This window comes from Charadrius vociferus, unplaced genomic scaffold (assembly GCF_000708025.1).
Source record: "Charadrius vociferus isolate BGI_N301 unplaced genomic scaffold, ASM70802v2 scaffold61, whole genome shotgun sequence".
Taxonomy (NCBI): domain Eukaryota; kingdom Metazoa; phylum Chordata; class Aves; order Charadriiformes; family Charadriidae; genus Charadrius; species Charadrius vociferus.
In genome coordinates this window covers 6,064,608-6,064,981 of record NW_009646945.1, presented here as the reverse complement: position 1 = coordinate 6,064,981, position 374 = coordinate 6,064,608, and positions in this window count along the sequence as shown.

Sequence of the window (374 nt, the reverse complement as noted above, 5' to 3'; positions counted from 1 at the left end):
GGTTCAGAGCATCTGGAGAACAGTGGGTGTGCAAAGCTGCCTTGTAGCACTGAGCGCGGGAGCAGATCAACGCAGAGCTGGAGCCTGGATGGGGAGGACCAAGTTCAAAGTAAAGTGCCCGGTTTATTCAGTTTAAGTGGAGTGGATGAGGCTGAGAGAGATGGCCCAACATCTAGCTGAATGTTAGCCTAAAGACACAGTTTTCCATGGCCACATAAAGTACTTTTGTTTTTCTTTTGTGCAAAGTTTTGTTACGGAACAAGTTAATGGCAATAATTTTGGTTAGTAACTAATTCCTTGGAGCAAATGGCTTTAAGTCAATTGTGTATCAGATGTTGCCACGTATTACTTTGTTTTGGTGTTTAGCCACAAAT